Source organism: Camelus dromedarius, chromosome 5, assembly GCF_036321535.1.
Source record: "Camelus dromedarius isolate mCamDro1 chromosome 5, mCamDro1.pat, whole genome shotgun sequence".
In the NCBI taxonomy this organism is placed as follows: Eukaryota; Metazoa; Chordata; class Mammalia; order Artiodactyla; family Camelidae; genus Camelus; species Camelus dromedarius.
This window is the reverse complement of record NC_087440.1, coordinates 39397176-39418395: the sequence shown is the minus strand read 5'-3', so window position 1 is coordinate 39418395 and position 21220 is coordinate 39397176. Positions and strand designations below refer to the sequence as shown.

Below are 21220 nucleotides of genomic sequence, written 5' to 3'. Positions count from 1 at the left end.
TCTTTCCTCCTAATTAGAACTTAAGGTCCAAAAATACAGCAGCTCTCTCCAATCCCTCTTTTCTGTTTACCAGCTGTACCTAGCATGGCGGTAGGTGCCAGGTAAGTAGGATTATTTGTACAGTTCTGGCTGATAAAAAAACAAAACTCTGCAGAGTTCCTCCTCACAACAACTTCCTGTCTTTTCATTTTTGCTCTCAACTCTGAAAATGGAACAGCTTGAGACATCAAAGCCTTACACAATTTGACAAAGTTTGTAGAAACGGTGAACAGATAAACCAAATGCAACGCATTTGCGTCTCAATACATTTCCTGAGTTGCAATCTGGATGTAAATAACTACAGCCAATGCTGGAGCAAACTCAATGGGATCTGAAATGTTGATTAATGCTACAACCACATTCATATTATTTGTATCTTTGAGGAAGGATCGATGTTTAAAGATCTGTCAAATCTGTTCTGTAGAATCTGACTGTTTGATCCTTTTAGTGTTTCTTTTTAATTTTCTTGCAAGTGAAGCATCAAGTTCATTATCAATTGATTAAATTGGCAGGCAGTCAAGTAAAGAACAAAATCATACATGGCTGCCTGAAGTATGAGGGTACTACTAACTTCATCATCTTGGCACGGCAGAGAGCTATTAAAGATTACAGTAGATGTTCCTGGTGCTTTCAGTAAAATGGCTTTTTTTCTGAGAGTTCATCTTTCACGTTAGCTATAAAGAAATCTTCTTTCTACGTTTCCACTTTATAGATGCTTCCCAATTCCAGACCTAGTAGAGTTTATTTGATCTCTTGTATCTGACTTGTGTTTATTTCTACTCTGTTGGAACTCGCTGGTAGTCCGGAGAGTTCTGAGGCAGAGAGCAGTGGTCTTGAAGATCAGGAGCAAGACACGTGGGGAGAGAGCGGAGGTAAAGCGGACAGACTGGCACTTTGCATCATTTCTGGCTCAGGCGAGTGGTGACTGGTCATTGTGCCTTTCAGAGTCATTAAAATGTACCTGTTTTGAATTCTGACATTGGACCTTTCTGGTTCTTTGTTTCTTTTCCCCCTCATTATGAGCTCGGAGCAGGAGTTTATTTCAAATTACCCTCCATTACAGATAACGGCATTTGCACTGTGTGGTCTTTCGGAGCGACCTTTTCCCTCTTGGAGTTTCTTCGTTTCTAAAACTTGAGCACTTCAAGAGGAGAGGACTTGTGTGTTGCGATTCCATTTACTTCTGCCTTTTTCTTCTTTGGCTGGTTTTATCCCTTGGAATTTGCTTATTTCGCTTTTGATAGGGAAAGGGGTATCTTTCTAATTTGTGAGTTATCCAGGCCCTTCATTTCTTATTCTCTGACTGCTCTGTGCTCACTTTTAAGTAATCTATTGCTTGCCACCACATCCATCAGAAGAGAAAGATAATTAGGAAAATGCATATTAGCCAATTCCAGAACTTACTAGCTATTTATATAAGAAATTTTATGAAGATGGGGTAGGGAGATCATTAAATAAAATTAGATTCTTCTATTCTAAGATTTAAATGGATTTATATTATGTCTCTTATTATCATGAACAATCCATTTAAAAAATGTACACTCAATGATTCAAGGTATGTGGACTATTGTCAACTAGACAGGAAAAAAAATCCTAGACTTCAGACTCAGCTAATGTGATTTTACACAAACACTCTGATGTCCCTATCTTTTTGCTGGTGAAAAAGAGCATTTTTGACAGTATTTGGATGCTGTAATATCATGTCTAACTCTTCCTTCAAGCCCAAACTTAAGTTCTATTTCCTCCATGATACTTGTCCCTAACGCAGGGCATTTTTCAAGGTCCATAAATATGACTTCATTTTTCTCTTTTTTATAGTTCCATAGCCACCTCTTGATCCTTACCACCTGATGTGTTACTTATTTCAACCCCACCATTTCACATAGTTGGAAAGTTCTTAAAGGCAGCATCTTGTCTTTAAATTACTTTTACACAGGCCACAGGCACTAGCATAGTTCTGGTTGCCATAATCATCTAAATGACAAATTTGTAAATAAAACTGTATACATATGTCTTTTGTTAATGGTAAAGCTTTCTCACATCTGATCAGATTTATTACCTTTCTAGCAGGCTAGGTGGATGACAGATATATCACCTCATGCTGGCTTTAGATTGCTCAGAAAAATAGGAAAAATCATTCTGTTAACTAAGATTGCGTGTCCCAACCACTTTCGAGCTTTCCTTTGTTAGATAGTTGACTCTCTGAGAAGAATGACTGCCTGTCTGTCAAGTTGAAAAGGAATAAAGCAATAATGCCAACCTGTAGGGATAAGTTCATAGCCCAAGTAAATTTAGGAAAACTCACTGAATAAAATAAATATCTGGGGCGTTACAACTGACCAAGTTACGTATATGATAATGTTGACTTTTAAAAATTAATTTTGAAATAAAACTTAATGAGGAATACTCTAAGTCTTATTCACATACTCTGTCCTATCTAAAATCATTTTATTCTAGGAAAATAGTTACCATTCATCTCTGCCATTTCTTTGAAATCAGTCTCTTTCTATATTCACATAATGTCCTCACGCACACATACACGCAACGCTTAGAAACAGACCCTTATTTTCAAAGAGAGAGTTTTCCTTTTTATGGGTGTGAGAACAGAAGTGAAAGAACGAAGGACCTCTACAATTCCATTTTCATAATAGAATTCTGTTGTTCTGGAATGATTTATTTTTGAATAAGGAAAAATGTAAGGAACTTGGAACACAGACAAAAGTACCTTCTCATCAAAGGTTGTCTATCGTTTCATGAATCACATGTGATGGATGAGATTTATGAATTAGAATCTGTGTCAAGAGATTTACAACATACTAAATTAGTTATGACATCTTCTCGTCGGTGCACATAAACTTTCAACAAAATATCTCTATCATCACTACAGAAGCATGGCCAGCCCAGTTCCTCCATTCCACTGTGGCATATCCAGACCCTGTCACTGTAGCTGATGAATTCTTGAAGGAATGGGCCTCAGATCAATTAAAATAAACACCACAAGCTGATTTATCAAATCTTTTCTGAATGCTCTCAGAAAATGTCAAAAATCTGATCCATTGACAGAGAAAAGTCAGAGAATCGTGGCAGCCTATGGGATCACAAGACCTTTTCAAAACCATCATAAATCATGACAGAAAACAAATGGGGCACCATGTGATAAGATTTCTTCTGACAGCTTTGCCTCAACAAGACATATATGAGATAAATGGATACCTTCGTCTATACCCAATTGCCAGTTTACAAAGTTCCAAGTTGTCAAACTGTAAAATATACTGGTATCAAAGTCCTTCCAAACAATATACCTTTTTTGGGTATCCAAGAATGCATTTAAAATGACATCCTCTTCAGCTCTATTTCATTGTTGCAAGCTAAATAACGTCCCTGCTGGTGTGTGAGCTTTCTAAAAGTGCAAGCATGCACGTGCGCATCCACGCACACACTCACACACACAGAAGGCTCCAAAATTTACCTTCATATAACATCCTTGTCTGAACCAGTGAAACTTTCTTAACTTTCCACTATTCAAAGAAAACTGCTTTATAGCACTAAAGTGCATCCATTCAAGGTACCCTTTGGTTTTTTTCTTAATCATCTCAGCCTTGTCTCATTTCATGTAAGTTAAGAGCACACTCAGAGACAAGTGGTAACAGGCTAACCTATTCTATTCTATCAGAGAAATGCTTCCGATAATGAGTTTTTGCAAATATTATCCAACCCTATAGGTAGAGGTATACTGTAATAGGCTTTGTATTTCATAGTAAATTTTAAATTATACCTCATACACTTCTCTACAGGTGGCAAGTAAAAAGTCATATAAATATTAGAAACTTCATATGATAGATGGAGATAGTGTCCCTGATTCAAAGAAGCCAGAGAACCTCATTCTCAGAGAAAGCCTGAAATCTGAGTCGAAGGAATGGTATCTATAAAGGTTAGTACGAACATTCGCAGTTTCCACAGTCACAAAAGACACTGAGCTTAGGTTTCAGATACCACTTATTTTTTAAAAACCAAGAAATCCAGTGGACTAGAGAAACAATGCCTTGTCCTACACCCATGACTGACAGGATCTCCCCACCTCCCTTTCTACACCTTTAAGACCTTACTCAAGCCCTACCATCCCATGACCTTTGCTTCTTCAACTGTGGAAAGTCTGATTTGTTTGATTACGAATCCAAGTTGCACTCGCTAGAAAAGTGACTTTGCATTTCTTGGTCCCGCCAGTAACCAGTTTCTATGAACCAGGTAAATGAACCAATTTTAATAGTAGGAAACCATTTTATCACTATCAAGTATCTAGGCTGGGACTCTAGGGTCGGCTTAGAGCAGATATCCTGAAACGTACAGAACAAGATTGACACTTGTCTGTTCAGAATGGTTTAAAAAGAAAATTCATTGTTCAAACCTTCTTCTTCTTTTTCTTTTCTTTTCTTTTCTTTTTTTTTTTTTTGTAGTTGATCCAAGGATTTAATTTGTTCCACAAACATTTGGTGAATATCTGCTTTGTCCCGTGCACTGGACTAGACCCCAAAGTTACCGTGCTCAACCACCACCACTGAGTAACACTTTGAATTACTAGCGGAGAGATAGAAATGTCACCCAGTTCGTCTTCAACTGTTTAGTAATCTTAAGTTTTTTTTCGCCTGGGAAGTTAAATAGCAAAGACTCTTAGAGACCCTTCTTTGCCATTTAAGGTATCAAAGAATGGTCTTCCTTGTAAGCAACAGTCAACAGGGAAGAGAAGATACTGTCAAAATCACTCTTACTGAGATGTCTAATTTGACAGCCCATTACCCAATAATTATACACACTTCAGGTTAGTGTAACATGACTTCCTACCCAGTCATTCACAGCAAATATCAGGATCATCAGTGGTTACTCTGAAATATCTGTTAATTTTGAAAAAGAACAGGAAAGAACACTGCTTCTGGAGGGTGCAAAGCAATTGTGCTGGATTTATTTTGGAAGCAGGAGAGATATAACAAAGACCACAGGTGGTAAAACCTGCACAGAATTTAATCTCAGTCAATACTTTAAGCTGTGGGCAGCACATCTGTGGGAAGTTGGGTGTGTTTTTGTTTTGTTTTGCTTTTTTCTAAATTTCTTCCTATCTGAGATTCTCTCCCCCGAGGAGCAAGCAATGAGTCCATTGTATGGCCTTCAATTGCTCTCGTACCTCGCTAATTTCAAAATTCCAACTAAAAATAAGTACTTTGCTATGAGTCAGTAAATGGAATACATTAATAAAGCTCGAGTGTTTGGCCCTTTCCCAGACTTGAGAACTTGATTATGCTGGTTGCAATGGGGACTTTGATTTTTTTTGTTTGTTTGTTTAGTGTAAAGGAAAATTACCCTATACAGCTTTTAACTCCCCAAGGCTAGCCCTAAAAGCCTTACTCAAACTTCTAAGGTGCCTGGACTAGTATTTGAGCTGAGAAAAGCTGTTGGCAAATCCCAGTGAAATTTTTTGACAGATTCATCTTTTAGCCTTTGGGAAAGTGAAGGCGCTGCAGGCAAGATATTTGATTAATGCCATGAAAAATAGTGTCGCTGGCACAGCTGGTATGTGGGGAGAAAAATTCATCACTAACTCTAAAACTGCCATGTAATTTTCTCCCCACAGTTCTTTTCCTCACTTGACAGAAGATTTGCACAGGACAAACTAGGCTGACAGAGGACAAGTCTGCCAGATGTTGAGGTATCTCTAAACATGACAGATCACTATGTTTTAGCTCAGATTAATTCGCTTATTAGAGGTAGACCTAAATCACTGGTCATTGTCAAGTCAGTTGTCACCACCAGCAAATCATGTCACATTTCTGAACAAAAATAGTTCCAGTTTAAAGAGTTGCTCGAGCCTCAGCCTCTCTGCTGAGAGCGAGACTCCGACAGAAAGCACGGGCCCTCCCTCCGCACCAGGGCAGCACGTCACAGTGTGCAGCGCCTCGGCCACTTGCTTTCTGTGAGGCCAGAAGGAACAGGGAAAGTGTGATTTCCAAGTCTGATGACTGCCAAGCTTGGAAGTGCTCTGGATTCGTGATCTCACCTTCCCCCTCCTCCCCCATCCTTAGCCTTTCCATAGCACTCGCTCTGCAGGGTGTCACCATGCCCCTGACATCAGCCAGTGGCCATAGGTAAACACAGACTCATTCGCCAATAAAGGAAACGTCAAGAACAGCTTTTGGAATGAGCAGGTAGTATAACTGTTTCATAAATTCATACAAAACACCTCATCTGGCGGGGGCTGGGCACCCTCCGTCAGCTCCCAGCAGACCAGTTGTCCACCTTACGAAGTCAGGACCACCAGACTTGGCAGGCTTAAGAAAAGCGTCAAGGAGTAAATAAGCCACAGAAAATAGCCAATCTCTTCATCCCAGGAGGCTGAGTTAAGGGATGGGAAAAACTGGCAAAAAGAGCAGTGGAAGAACTGACACCGAATCCACTTGCGCTGTGGCCGCCTTGCGGAGGGAGAAGGGGCATCCTGGGGGCGCACTGAGAACTGGTGCCCCAGGAGCAGAACTCCCTTGGCAAGTACCATAAATCAAAGGAAAGTACCACCATAAAATAGCAACACTTCTGCCTCTCGTGTTTTCTTTTTTCTTTAAGATCACAGTTTAGTAAATCAAGTTAAGCTAGGTGTGTATAGAGCAGACACTGACGATACAGACAGGATGTATGGTTATGGGGATACTCAGCAAGTACCCTGGGTTCTTAGTTCTCATTTTGTTGGTTCAATTTCTAAATACGGCACTAGGTCCCCAGCTAATAAGAAAGTTGATCTGTGCTACTTTTGGACATTATTCAAAAACTATCACAAAAGGGCACAAAGGTAAGTAATCGACTGATAAAATTAAATCAGGGTTGGGGGGTGATAACTCAGTGGTACAGCCCGTACTTAGCATGTACGAGGTCCTGGGTTCTATCTCCAGTACCGGCATTCAAAAAATTAAATCAGAATTAAAATGAAAATCTGCTCATATTTTTGTTAATGGTACCTGTACTTTCCAGGGCAGAGTCACTAGAATTGACACTTGAGATGAGCTTTGAGTTCTCTCTCCAATAGCAAATCAGTAACCAAGCCCTTGATCACTCCTTCTTAATCCCTTCCCAAGCCCACTGCCCTTGCTCCACTCCTGACCTTCTGCTTCTACAAACACGACTGTTAACAGCTCCTCAATCTTCCTGCCCCTCGTCTCTCTCTTACAATCCATCCTCTGTGCCACAGCCAAATTGAACTTCTCTTAGTATTACCAAATTTACGCCATTCCTCCTTAAAAACATGCAGTGACTTTCTGTTGCCAGATAAAGTATCAACTCACTGGCTAGAATTGACAGTGCTCTGAAATCAGGTCCCAATGTATATTGCTTACTGCCCAGCACAAACCTAACTGTTGAGCCGCAGTCAGTTATTTATTGCCCTTTGTCATCTTGGTACCCATTTTATCTAATGTTCCCTTTACCTAGAATGGCTTTTTACCAGCTCTAGTTATTGAACTCCTACCCATCCGTCAAGGCCCCGTCTTAGTGCACCCTCTTCTGTGAAGTCTCCATTGTATCCCCATCTCCTCACAACTTTCATGGTTCGTTTTCCCCTATGATCCTCTTGTTGCTTCTCACTTTTTGCTTTGCACTGTAATAATTTTTGTAATGTATTAAATAGTAAATTTGTCAGGAATCTGGACAAAGAAATAGTCACCTTTGTAGTCTTGTGATTCTTAACTAAATAGGTACTCAAAATATGTTTTGAATGACTGAATTTGGAAAAGATTTTCTTATTTTAAATAACTTAAATTGTAAGACTCTGTTCTTTAAATTGACATTTGGGGTTTGAGGGCTGAATAACTAGATAATGGCTCGAATTCTTTATTTCTATTTTACTCTAACCTTCAAATAGGCAACAGTGCTTTCAACTGCTGAGATCCATAACCCCAGGCAGCTAAGACTATGGTTTCTGAATCAGGGAGCATTTCTACTTGAAACACAAGCGTGGACGCAAGGCCTGCAGTGGCCTGACCTCTCAGTCCTGCCGTCCTCACCGTCCTCCCCTCGCCAGGGCTCCCATCTTTCTTCTTTTCGTGTTGCCACTCAGGATATCAACAGGAGATTCAGGGCAGTACTGGGGATGTTAATCTCTACCCACCCACATACAACACAAACATAATTATCTTTAGAAAGCCCTATCCAGCTTTATCATGCCTATTCAGCAATTAATTACTTCTGCACATATTTTTGGGCCCCTACAAGGTGTCAGGAACTATTAACTCAGTAAGAGCCTTAACTCAACAGTTGTTCTTCAACCAGATCCTGAGTAGTTTCTTTCTAATGGTTGAAGAAGCTCTCAATGACATGCATGAAACAACTGTAAAATATATATATATTTTTTGCATGGGTACAAATTCAGTGGAAAAGTTCCTATTTTATAAACTTGAGTCTTCCAGGCTTTTTAAAAAAATTTTTTTTAGAACTTAGCATACTTTAGTTTCATGGACTCCATGGAAGCATCACAAACCAAGAGCCAGAGCCTACAAGGCGATAATTATTATGAGAGAGAGAACGTGTTTCTAGCCTTAAGGAATTTAGAATCTGACAGGTAGAGGTGACAGGACAAGCACTCATGTGATTACCATATAAGAAAAACACCATCATAAAAATACACACACAGTAGCACTGAGGTTCTGAAAAGACTCGCAAGCCTTGAGGTTAAAGAAGGCTTCACAAAGTAGATAGATTTAATTGGAGCTTGAAGGATGGATAGATTTCTTGACAAAGAGGTAAATCATGAATTCTGGCTCTGGGGGTTAGAAAAGGCTTTATGGAAGCAGGTACAAGAGGAGGAGGAGTAGTAACCCGATGGATAAAAGGAAGAGGGATGGTCCAGGCAGAGACACCTGGCCAGTCAAAGGAGCAGAGGCAGGGCGGGTTCCACTGACCAAACATGACGGGGCTGGAGCACAGGAACGGGGGCAGGTGGAGCACCAGGACGACAGCGCTGACACGTGAGCAGAATGTGGGACCAACAGAAAAAGGAGAGAAGTTTTCAAGTCTGGTCAGAAGGCAGCCAACGGTCCACTCTGAGAAGGGCACAGAGCTCACATTAGGGGAATCCTGAATGTGAGGTTGGAAAGGTCAACTTGCAGTCAAGGGAAAAAGCCGAACAAACTCATTTCTCAGGATCTCAGTCTTCCCAGCAATAAAGGAGAGTGGGGAAGGCTCACCTCTGATCCCAGCACGTCATTGCTCACCTGTCCTCAGAGGATCTCACACAGTTCCAGAGTTTCTAAATGGCCTCAGGGTGACTTCTCCTCTGAGCGGCAGGATTTGTAGGGCCAGAAGCACATGCTCTAGAGTCAGCCTGTCTGACTGGGCCCCTGCTCCCCCTCTTACAGTGGTGTGCATTCGGGCTAGCTGCTCAACCTCTCTGCCTTGTGTCTGGTCCACATTTAAATCCCCACTGACTGGAACACAGTAGTAACTCATTAAAATACATGTAGAATTAAATTTTCAGTTACCTTACATTGCTGCTGTATCTCTATCAAGAATTATAAAACATGCAACAAATAAAAGCTGCAAGCTCTAAGAAACCTGTTTTTGTAGGTTGATGGGATTTTCATGCCCCTTGTTTTTCTCACAAGTAATTAAAGGGAAAAGAAAGGAGGCGGAAGAGGAAGAAATCCCAGCACGTCTTTTTTCAGTGATTCTACCTTGTTAAAAATAATGAGTGGAAAAATAACCTCAGACTTCTCATTTTAGGACATAGAATATGTGAATAAAACTTAGAACTTCCCCATGTTAGCTTTTATTTCAAAATTAATTCCAAAATAAACTTTATTATAGATGTAACTTGGTTAGTTATAATGCCCCCAATATTAATTTTGTTCTGTGTGTTTTCTTCAGCTTTACTTGGGCTACAAATTTATTCCTGGAGGTTGGTTATTGATTTCTTCTATTTCAACATGACTGATAAATAAACATGTTTTTATGGGATAAACAGGAATAGAAGAACACAAATCGCCTCCTTTTGGGGGAGGGGGAGAGAATTTCATCTGACTTTAGCAGATACATGTTCTAATTTTAAACTGCTTTTTCTAAAATGTAAAAGTTGTCCTTAAATAAGACACCACACTTAAAAGGACCTCCACACCGCACACTCTGAATCCACAAACGGTATAAAAAGATTTTTAAAAAACAAGTGTATTTACCTTTCAGCAATATTATCTTTTAAAGCCAGATGAACTAAAATCCCTCTAAGGGAGAATTTGATTAATTGAAAAAAGTGACGTAAGTGCTTTGTAACTTTGCCACAGAACATCTGTTTGGAAGTGGATGTAATTGGAGAGGTGAAAACGGTGTCTGTGCCAGCGGAGAGTAGAAAAGACAACAGGTTTCCAGGAGTCGGGGAGGCAGAATGTGGGCGGAGATAACGAAGCGGCTCAGCTGGATGTGTTGAGCCACTCTGAGCACAAATGTGAGCGGAGAGAGAGTGCGTGCAGCTGAACAGTGGGGCATCACTGATTCCACAAGAGGTGATTTTTTTTCCCTCTGTTCATTCTCCCAGGCAGGGGCTTTCAGACCAACCTCCACTGTCTCTCCCTGCCAGCCTCCCAGGTTTCCAGGGCTAGCAGACACATCAGAGGAGGGGGGCAGTATCCTGGCGCACAAGGCCGTGGATGCAGGGGCCCCGAGACCCCACATGGCACCTGGGGCCATGAAGAGTCTACATATAGGGTCTACGTATAGGGTCTAGCGGCTCCCCCACGAGGCATCCAGTCACTTCCCCAAGAGGCTGCAGGCCCCCCTGCCCAGTCTTACGATTCAGTCAGAATAATTCAATTAATTTCATTCAATAATTCAAAATTAATTTTTTAAAGAGATCATTTCACATATTTTTAATTGATTTCCTCTCTCTTAAAGCTTTTTTTTGATAGATTCCATTAAGCAAAATGAACTAATTTAAATAAATTTTCACAAAAAGTAAAACAATCATCCTGTTTTTCATTAAAAAATAAAGCAATACAATATAGCCAATTTGGCTTGAACACTAAAACATTAATGATGATGCGGGTTTTACAAGAGAAAAGTTGGCCGTACACATCTGGAGCGGAGATTTACTTTCATAGATAACTACTTCGAGCTCACAGGAATGACTGGAAAACATGTACTCAAGGAAAGAAAGCCGTGCTGTGAGGACACACCCAGGACTCCACGAGGCGTGAGAGTTGGAGTTAGCACTCCTGAGGGTCTAGAGATTCTGGAGGGAAGACCACGCGTCTGGTTCTGTATTTAGTTCCTCTAGTCTAAGACTCCGCCCAAGTAGGTGTCTTGTCTCGCCCTCTCACCCTTTATAGTGTCTCTCCTGGTGAAACATGCAAAACTTAGGTGTTGTCACACATGTGTTTAGAGGCAAAAAAACCCCAAAAAAACCAAACAAACAAAAAACCAAAAGCAAAAACCACAACCACAGAGTGGACTGTCTGGCTCATCTTGTCCCTAGAATCAAGTAATAACCATACGACTTTTCCCAGTACCGCTCTACCCTGCCATTGGTAATTTGCAAAGCATTTTCGTATCTGTTATTTCGTAATGATTTAAGTTTTCACAATAATCCTGGTGTTGCAGGGCAGTGGTAGCTCTGTGTTTTTAGGGAGGTCTGTGGGCTGCCCCCAACTACGAGAATACCACCCAGTCAAGTGCACTAATGACTCAGGAGGAGGCCAGGGTGTGAGGCCCGGCATCAGAAGACGGGCTCAATTCCCTCATGTAAAAGGGTCTTCGCGTATCTCTCACTCTTGGCTTCGAGAGCACCCAGGGTGAAGATAAAGAGAGTGATCCTCTACTGGAAGAAAAGTGTAAGCTGCCCTTGTATTCTGTTGCCTTGACTCCTTGGGTAAAATCTTTAGGAAAAACCCTCGTCTGAGCTGCTCTCTGAAGTTCAGCATTTCCCCCAGCCACCTTTCCTAGTTCCTTGCTAATCAGTGGCCCACTATTTGGAGAAAATGTTATCCTGCTTCAGAGTCACTAACCCTCGTAAACAAATGAAGTTAAGTTTGATACTGTGTTTAGGATGGTAACACACCTAAAAGTTAGGTCTCCTTTTTCAGCAACGTGTTGGGAGGTTATAGAGACAGGAAATGAAATGTATTTCAGGTTTCATTGCTCTCGTAACCCTTATTTCATGGCAATCAACATAAATAATCAGTAGTTTCATTTTAAAACTTTTTCCCCCCAATATTAGCGAGAGAGTTGTATATGACGTAAGGATAGCATCATACACACTTTTTGTTTTTGTTCCTGCTATTCAAGAGCATCTCTAATTGTGGGCCTTGGCCAGAAACAACCCCTTCTTGTCACAAAAATATGAAAAAAAGGGGGGGGGACAAAAATGTATTTTGTGAGCTTATGAGAGGTGGTTTGCCAGTGAAAGTTGGGAACAATGCTGAGTTGATGAGGAGGACTGTCGTAAAAATTCATCTTCCAGGCAAGACAAGTGGAATTATCTAGTCACTCTGTACACACACCAAAAAGCGCAGTTAACTTTCTAAGCAGATATATGCAATTCTGGGAAGATAAACCTGGGTTGGCAGATGGAAGCAGTTTAAGTAATCCTTTTCCTTTTCATTAATACACTTATATTATTCACCTTGGACAGCCTTTGAACTTACTTCTTCCTCATCCTGGGTTCTCAGACCTCTTTCAAACATTGGTTTGGGAGGGACCGTCATGATCTGTTGCTAAAACAGGAAGTGAAAAAGCAGAGAGCTCTAACTTGGCAGTCAGAAAGGGATTCAAACGATTAGACCGTACCTTCTCTGTTGAACGGAGGTCTCCATATGTTTTTTCTCTGGGTGGAACTACATTTGGTTAAGGAAATAAAGACTTATATAAACAGATGAACAAATCGAAACCCCAGCTCCTAACCACGTTGCCCCACCCAGCGTTAGGACATCCGGGGGACGATGCTTACAAGCCTCTGATTGGGCCAGAGTCAGGGACTGGGCTCTGCAGAATGGGAGGAAGCACGTATAATGAGGCGTCAGTGCCCAGTGAAGAAAGGGGAAAGATGAAAAAGAATAAGAATTAGCCCCTGGTGCTGCAGAACTCAGGAGACCCACAAAGGCTAATTTCAAATGGCTGAAGCTCTTACATCTCAGGGATGAACTTGCTTCTTGATGCACTCGTAGCTCCCATTAATGTTAATGCTGCCAGGCCCACTGAGAAGAGAATAGAGCTCCTTAGTTTGCTTTCATCAAACTCACTTTTTTGGGGGGGGGGGGGGAGAATATCTAGTTACCTTTATGAACTAAGACAGGAACCTATGATAATGTACAAACACACTGGGTTGAAAAAGAAAAAGAGAATAACCCATGAGCTATAAATCTCACCCAAAGTATACAGAGGAGACGGCAGCTCATGGAAAGCAGGAGCCAACATCCTCTGTCAAACTCTGTCCAGCGGTCTTTCATAATGATGAATTCAGAAAAATCAGAGACATCGTTTGTTTTGGGTACCGTCCATGCAAGCTCCCCTCCCTCGCAAGTATCATGCATGTCAAAATGCTGTTAATGGCTCTCTGGTAAATATTAGGTCAAGACTGTAAGTACTTTTTACAAAGAGGGAGGCTGGGACAGAAAAAACTTTTCTTTTAACAATTAGAGTAAGTCAGTGAGAGAGAAGAGGATTCGCTTCCAGGCAGGGAAAGTACAGTGGGGAAATGGAATGTAAGCTTCCAGGAGACGGACACTGCAAAGAGGAACAGGATTTCTAAAACATTCACACTGCAGTCTCCGAAGAGACTTGATTAATTCAGGGTGGGCCCTGTGGGATGATCTGGGTGTGGATCTGGAGGACGTTTTCTTTAATCCCCCACGTGCTCTATGTCTGGGGGATTCCAGCTGAGGTCGTTGTGACATGGATGGTTGAGTATAGGCATGCAGTGGACATAAGTAAGGGGATGGAACATTTGTAGCAGAATCATTACCCTTTCCAATAGGCCCCTAAGCTGGGCTCTCATCAGCTGGCCCCGCTAAAGCTTACTCTGAATGCAGGAACTCTGAGTGCCATTACACTGGTCTGCAATAGTCCATGCAGTTCTGAATTGAGGAACACATTTTTCAGTGATAGCTCTCACTCTGAAACCTTAACTCCTCTTCCTAGAGTCAGAAGCTGTCCATCTTTCATTCATGATTTTTGAAAAATCAATAATAAAAACTAAAAGCCATCAGGATAAATAACCACATTTGAACATTTCAAATCAGCACGTCAAACACCTGTCTCCACATCTGCATACCTTTAAAAACGGCCATCTTATTTCTGTACTTCAATATTTTAAAATTTGATCTTGCCTAATACTGGAATGAACAGACACACACACACAGTATAAAATCATGCAAAGTTCCACCTAAGTGAATGAGACATAAAGAAATATAAGGTTGGATAATAGTGTGGCCAAATGAACACTACATAAATGCAAACCTCACAGACCTAAAAATGTTAGAAATAGCCCATTCTAAACCTTGAGACTGTTATCTAAAATGCCCAATTGTCCACGTTTCTTGAGATATTTCTAAATCACCACTGAGTTAACCATTAATTATTCCTAACTATCTTATTAGAGGTATAACTGGCAGACAATAAACCGCATATATTCAAAGTATCCAACTTGATGAGTTCTGACATATGTATACACTTGTGACTCCCGCGCACTTCAAATACTAATCCGGTATTCCTGTCACCCCACAGAGCCTCCTCATGCCCTTCTGTAACGTCTCCCTTTCACCTCTCCTCAGGCAGCTATTCATCCTTCTGCTGCTACATGCTGATTTGCATTCCCTAGAATTTTATATAACTGGAAACATAATATATACTAATTTTTATCTGGCTTACTTTACCTGGCACAATTATTTTGAAATTCATTTATGCTGCAATGTGTATCAGAAGTTTATTCCTTTCTATTGCTGAGTAGTCGTACCCTATTTTATCAATACTATATTCACCTAGCGATGGACATCTGGACTATTTCAGTTTTTGACTATGACAGATAAAGCTGCTATGAACATTCATGTACAAATCTTTGTGTGGCCATATGCTTTCTTTTCTCTTAGATAAGTCTCTAGAAGTGAACTGGCTAGTCCATGTGGTAACGATATGTTTAACCTTTTAAGAAACTGGTCAATTATGTCTCTAAAGGGGTTGTACCCTTTTATATGACCACTAACAGTGTATGTGAGTTCTACTCTCACCACCTCCTGGTCAACACTTGGTCATTCTATTAGGTATGTAGTGGGATCTCATGGTGGTTTTAGTTCATATTTCCCTAATGACTAATAATATTGAACATCTCTTATGTGCTTTATTGTCATCCATATTTCTTCTTTGGTGACATGGCTGTTCAAATGTTTTCCCCATTTTTTAAGTTGGGTTGTTTTTTCCTTATTACTGAGTTTTGAGAATTCCTTATGTATTCTGGATAAAAGTGTTTTGCCAGATACATGATTTACAAATATTTCTTCAAGTCTGTTGCTGGCCTTTTCACTCACTTAACATGGACTTTCAAACAGCAAGAGATTTTAGTTTCAACACAGTTAAATTCATCAGCATTTTTCTCTGGTGGGTAGTGCTTCTGACGTCATATTTAAGACATTTTTGCCCAACTCAAGGTCACAAAAGTTTTCCTGTATGTTTTCTTATAGAAGCTTTATAGTTTTAGGTTTTACATTTAGGTCTATGATCCAGTTTGAGTTAGAGGTTTTTTGTTTTTTTTTTAATATATTGGGAGCTGTATGGACCAAAGTTAATTTTTTTGGCATATGAATATCCAGTTGTGCCAGCACTACTTGTTGAAATGACTACTTTTTTTCTTCCACCAAATGAGCTTTGTACCTCTGTTTAAAGTCAGTTGCCTATACAGGCAGACCTCCTTTTATTGCACATGACTTTATTGCACTTTGCAGATACTGTGGGTTGGTTTGTTGGTTTGTTTGTTTGTTTTTCACAAATCGAAGGTTTATGGCAACCCTGCATCTAGCAAGTCTGCCAGTACCATTTTTCCAGCATTTGCTCACTGTGTGTCTCTGTGTCACATTTTGATAATTCTTGGAATATCTGAAACTTTTTCATTATATTATTTTTATATTTGTTGTGGTGATCTGTGATCAGTGATCTTTGATGTTACCATTCTGGAGGCTCACATGATGCTTAATATTTTTTTCAGCAATAAAATATTTTTAAAACTTTTTAAAAGACATAATGCTATTGCACATTTAATAGACTATAGTATAGTGTAAATATAGCTTTTATATTCACTGGGAAACCTAAAACTTCATGTGACTTGCTTTGTGGTGATATTTGCTTTACTGTGGTGGTCTGGAACCAAACCTGTAGTATCTCCAAGATAAGCCTGTAACTGTGAGGTTCCATTCCATTGATAGATTTGTTAACATTATGCCAGTATCACACTGTCTTGATTGCTATAAATTTATAATAATTCTTGAAATTATTCCATATGAACTTTAGACTCAGTTTATCATTTTGTACAGTTGTCTGCTGGAATTTTTATTGAGACTATATTGAAACTATAGATAAATTTAAGGAGAAATAACATTTTAATATGACTGAGTCTTTTATAAAAACAGTGTATCTCTTCATTTATTTAGGTCTTCTTTAATTTCTCTCAACAATGTTCTGTCATTTCTAATATACATGTTTTCGTATCTTTTGTCAGATGTAGTCCTAAATATTTAATTAAGAATGCAATTGTGCATGGTACTGGCTTACTAATTTCAATTTCTGACTGTTGTTACATATATAGGAATATAGAAATACAACTGATTTCTGTATACTGATCTTGTACCCTGCAACCTTGTTAAAATCACTTATTATTTCCAGTAGTCTTTTATGGATTCAATTAGATTTTGTATGTTTATGATCATGTTCTAAGCGAATAAAGACATTTTTACTTCCCCTCCCCTCTTCTTGCCTTATCACACTGGCTAGAACCTCCAGGCCAATGTTGAATTGAAAAAGTTCAAGTAGATATTCTTGCCTTGCTTGTGATATGAGGGACAGAGTATTCAGTTTTTCTCCATTGTCAGGTATGATGTTAATTGCAGATTTTTTGCAGATGCTCCTTAGGAATTTGAGTAAGTTCTATTTTATGCCTGCTTTGCTGAGGCTGTCATTGATTTTCTCATAGAACAAGCTTTTTGTTTCATTACTTTTCTCTATTGGTTTCTATTTCATTAATTTCTATTTTGATTTCTATTACTTTCCTTTGATTACTTTATATCCTTTCCTTTGCTTTTTTGGATTTAAAAATTTTTTTTAATTAAAAAAATTTCAAATTTGGATTTAATCTTTTTCTAGCTTCTAAAGATAGAAGCTGATGTCACTGATTCAAGATCTTATTTTCTAACATAGGCATTTAGTGCCATGAACTTCCCCCTCGCTACTGCACTGGTGGCACACTGCAAATTCTGATATGTTGTGTTTTCATTTTTGTTTCACTCATAATACATTTTAATTATCTATTTAATTTCGGAGGAGGTACTGAGGATTGAACCCAGGACCCTGTGTATACTAAGCATGTGCTCTACCACTGAGGTTTAGGGTTAGGGTTAGGGTTAGGGTTGAATCGTAACTTATTCAGAAGCATGTTATTCAGTTTTCAAATATTTGGAACTTTTCTAAAGGTATTTCTGTTAATGATTTCTAATTTAACTCCTCTGTGGCCAGAGAACATATTTTATATGACTTAAATCTTTATAAAACTTATTTAGACTTGTTTTATGGCCTTGAATAGGGTTTATTTTGAGGAATGATCTATGTGCATTTGAAACGAATGTGTATTCTGCCATTGTTGAGTGGAGTTTTTTAAAAAAATAAATACCAGTTAGGTCAAGCCGGCTGACAGTGTTGTTTAAACCTTCTATATAGCTTTACTGATTTTCTGTCTATGAGAAAGGAGTATCAACATCTCCATCTGTGATGTGGATTTATTTCTCTTTGCAATTCTGTCCGTTTTGCATCATATATTTCAAGGCTCTGTAATTAAATGTTTAAATATTTGGCATTGTTATGTCTTCTTATGAAAGATCTTGTTTATCCATGGTTATATTTTTTGTTTTGAAATTTACTTTTTCTGATATTAGTATAGCCGCTCTGTCTTCCTTTTTAACAGTATTAGCGTGGTATATCTTTTAAGGTATTTTTACTTTTAATCTATTTCATATTTATATTTGAAGTGTGTTTCTTGTAGGCAACATATAGTGGAGTCTTGCTTTTCTATCCAACGTGACAATCTCTAGTTTTTAATTTGAGTATTTGTACCATGTACATTTAATGTGATTACTGATATGGCTAGGTTTAAATTCATCATCTTACCATTTGTCTTCTATTTGTCCCATCTGTTCCTTGTTCACTCCTTCCTCTTTATCTGCATTCTTTTGAAATAACTGCGTCTATTTTATGATTCTATTTTATCTCCTTTTTGATTTATTACCTATAACTCTTCATTTTGTTATTTTTTATACTTTTTAGGGTTTATAGGACATATTTTTAATGAATCAAGTCCACCTTCAACTGACAATGCACCAGCTCACATAAAAGGGGCTTAGAACAACCTACTTCTTTTCTCCCTTTCTGAAGTTTGTGCTAATTTTTCAAAGCTAGCACTTTATTTTTATATATGCTATAAATTCCACACTACATTGCAATTATTTTTGCTCAGTCTATTTTCTTTTAAAGAGATTTAAATATTAAGAAAAAAACCTTCCACATTTACTTCTGCTGCCATTTCTGCTGTTCTCCATTCTTTTGTGAATATATCTGGTATCACTTCACTGGGTACAGAATTTTAGTTTGACAGTATTTTATTTTCCGTTATTTTAAAATGCTGCTTCACAGCCTCCAATGAGAAATCTGTTCTCATCCTTGTCTTTATTCCTTTGTATGTAAGGGCCTTTTGTCCTCATGCTCTTTTTAAGATTTTTCTCTTGGTCACTGGTTTTGAGCAAGTTAATTACAATGTGCCTTGGTGTAGTTTTCTTCATGTTTTTGTGACTGGAATTCATTGAGCTGCTGGATGTAGGTTTACAGGTTTCCATCAGATCTGCAGAATTTTCAGCCATTAGTTTTTTGAATATTTTTTCCATCCTCCTCTCTCTCCTCTCCCTCAGGGCCTTCATTGTATATTAGGCTCACATGTATATTAAATTTGTCCTCCAGCTTAATTCTAAGTTCATTTTGAAAAGCCTCTTCTCTCTCTCTTATTTTAGATAGCTTCTATTGCTATGTTTTCAGATTCCTAATATTTTCTTTTACAAAGCCTAATTTATGGTTAATCTCATCCACACTGCAGCTTTGATCTGTAGTAGTTACATTTGGGTTTCTTTTATATCTTACATGTCTCTACTAACTTTGAGAATATATGGGATACAATAATAATAGCCGCTTTAACGTCCTTTTCTTCCAATTTTGACATTTGTGTCAGTTGCTCGTAGGTTTTGACTGATTGATTCACCTGTTTGTGGGGGACTGTGTTTTCCTGCTTCTTTCCATAGCTGGTATTTTTGATTGGATGGGACATTGTGAATTTTACATGGTTGGGTCATTAATATTCCCCCTGTATTTCTATAAATATTATTGGGATTTGTTATGGGACGCAGTTAAGTAACGTGGAAATAATTTGATGCTTTGGGGTCTGGGAATAATGCTCAGACTGGGGTTAATTATTCCCTACTATTGAATCAAGTTCCTTATGTATACTCCACCCAATGTTCTGTGAGTCTTGATGGTTTCCAGTCTGGCTGGTGGAAATCGGCACTGTTTTCTGTACACCTGAATGCTGGGCACTGTTACCTCTAATCCTTTCTTAGGTGGTTCTTCCCCCCATCCTTGCCAGCTTTCTTCATATGCAAGCACCAATCAGTGCTCAGCTGAATACTTAGGGGCTCCTCCCCACAGATTTCTCGAGTTCTCTCTCTGTGCACCTCTCTCATCTCTAGTTCTCAGCCCTATGAATTCTAACCATCTAGGTCTCTACAATTCTCAGTTGTTTCATCAACTCAGGGCGGGAGTGGGGGCGGGGGTCCTCCAGGCTCTGCCAGAGACCCAAGTCCTATCAGTAGTTGTAGGACTCACTTTTATTTCCCGTCTCTCAGGGATCACTGCCCTGCCTCTAAGAAGTTGGAGAGCAATGTTTCATATATCTTGTCTCTCTTCTCATTTTTCAAGTGGAAAGGTAAATCCAGACCCTGTTACTCTTGGTTGGAGGCAGAAGTCCCCAGGCTCCCTGTAAATGTGAAGAGATCAAACTTTCCTTTCATTTAAGGGAAAATTTGCTTCTAAGAGATATCTGATGATCAAAAACATGATGAATATTTTTTAAACAAAATATTGAATCTAAGTTACTTTGTAGGAAAAGCTGAAGTATTTTAGCACACAAGTTCAGCTAGTCCCAGAGAAGATGCCCTCGGTTTAGTATCTAAGACTGTACCTGTGTCTATCTGAGGCAAATAAATCAATTGGATAAGTGTCATTAAGAGCCCTGGACGTCTTCATTTTCTCACTCAAATTAAAGACATCAAATTAAATGTGGTCTTCATCTTCAAGCTGGTTTTCTGGTTTGAAATAATTCTGAGACCACCTCTTTTCTCTTTTGGTTTTGAAGTCGAAGGAAAAAATGATTTGCCAAAATACATAACAATTCACTTTGCAGAGCTGAATTCCGAGCCATGGAAGCTAACGCTGAAGCAAGGGCTGTGTTCAGAATTGCATTTATCAAACCAAGGTTGGATTTGCCAACCTGGGGCACTGCCCGATTGTCATTTCCAGGAAAATGATGTGAGAAAATACTTTGAAGAGAGAAAATAATTATCCTCCCTCAACAACTTCAAAGGTAGTCCTAGAAAATGAAAATGAATCCATTTCTCCTGACTTCAGGACCATATTATCAACTGTGAACTTGCTTCACGACAAAAATTCAGAGTGGATGGTCAGTTTCTCTGAACTGGATCCATACAGCAAGGAAAGAAAGCACTCACCTCCCTCTTTGGGTGCCAGCCAACAGGGCCAGGAGAGGTGCTGGGTGGGGGCAGACACATAGCATGCTTCTCTTCTCCCACAGCTCCTTACAAAACCTTCTGAAAAGGTCCAAGCTTATCCCAGGACACGGTGCTCATGGTCTCGC

At 39.2% G+C, this 21220-nt stretch overlaps 1 protein-coding gene across 7 annotated transcripts in view; it reads right to left on the bottom strand.

Annotated features, from left to right (window-relative positions):
• The window catches only part of NPAS3 (neuronal PAS domain protein 3), a 799526-nt gene that overhangs the window by 171498 nt on the left and 606808 nt on the right, over positions 1-21220 (bottom strand). The gene's annotated exons all lie outside the window — the stretch shown is intronic.